The sequence below is a fragment of the Colobus angolensis genome, unplaced genomic scaffold (assembly GCF_000951035.1).
Source record: "Colobus angolensis palliatus isolate OR3802 unplaced genomic scaffold, Cang.pa_1.0 Scaffold87, whole genome shotgun sequence".
Classification (NCBI taxonomy): domain Eukaryota; kingdom Metazoa; phylum Chordata; class Mammalia; order Primates; family Cercopithecidae; genus Colobus; species Colobus angolensis.
In genome coordinates, this window is record NW_012122598.1 from 1,831,153 (window position 1) to 1,832,266 (window position 1,114).

Here is a 1,114-nt window from a genome sequence, read left to right on the forward strand (position 1 = left end):
TTTTTAGTAGAGACGGGGTTTCACCGTGTTCGCCAGGATGGTCTTGATCTCCTGACCTCGTGATCCACCTGTCTCGGCCTCCCAAAGTGCTGGGATTACAGGCTTGAGCCACCGCGCCTGGCCCATGTCCTTTGCCCACTTTTTAATGGGATTTTTTTTCTTGTAAATTTGTTTGAGTTTCTTGTAGATTCTGGATATTAGACACTTTGTCAGATCATAAAAATTTTCTCCCATTCTGTAGGTTGGCGGTTTGTTCTGATGTTAGTTTCTTTTGCTGTGCAGAAGCTGTTTAGTTTAATTAGATCACATTTGTCAATTTTTGCTTTTGTTGCGATTGCTTTTGGTGATCTCATCAAGAAATCTTTGCCCCTGCCTATGTCCTGAGTGGTATTGCCTAGATAGTGTTCTTTTATTTTGAAATAATTTTAGACTCACAAGAAGTTGTAAAATTTACCTGGCATCCCCAGTGATAGTATCTTACATAACAAAACTGCATTTTGGCTGAGTGGGGTGACTCATGCCTGTAATCCCAGCACTTTGGGAGGCCGAGGCTAGTGGATTCCCTTGAGCTCAGGAGTTCGAGACCATCCTGGTCAACATGGTGAAATCTTGTCTCTACAAAAAATAGAAAAATTAGCTGGGCATGGTTGTGTGCACTCATAATCCCAGCTACTCAGGAGGCTGGGGTGAGAGGATCACTGGAGCCTGGGAGACAGAAGTTACAGTGAGCCAAGATCATTCCACTGCACTCCAGTCTCACTCACAGAGTGAGACCCTGTCTCAAAACAAACAGGCTGGGCACGGTGGCTCACGCCTGTAATCCCAGGACTTTGGGAGGTCAAGGTGGGCAGATCACGAGGTCAGGATTTTGAGACCATCCCGAAGAACATGGTGAAACCCCATCTGTACTAACAATAAAAAATTAGCTGGGCGTGGTAGCACATGCTGTAATCCCAGCTACTTGGGAGGCTGAGGCAGGAGAATCCCTTGAACTAGGGAGGCAGATGTTGTAGTGAGCCAAGATCACACCACTGCACTCCAGCCTGGGTGACAGAGTGAGACTCCGTCTCAAAAAAAAAAAAAAAAAGAAGAAGTGGGCGGGCACGGTGACTCA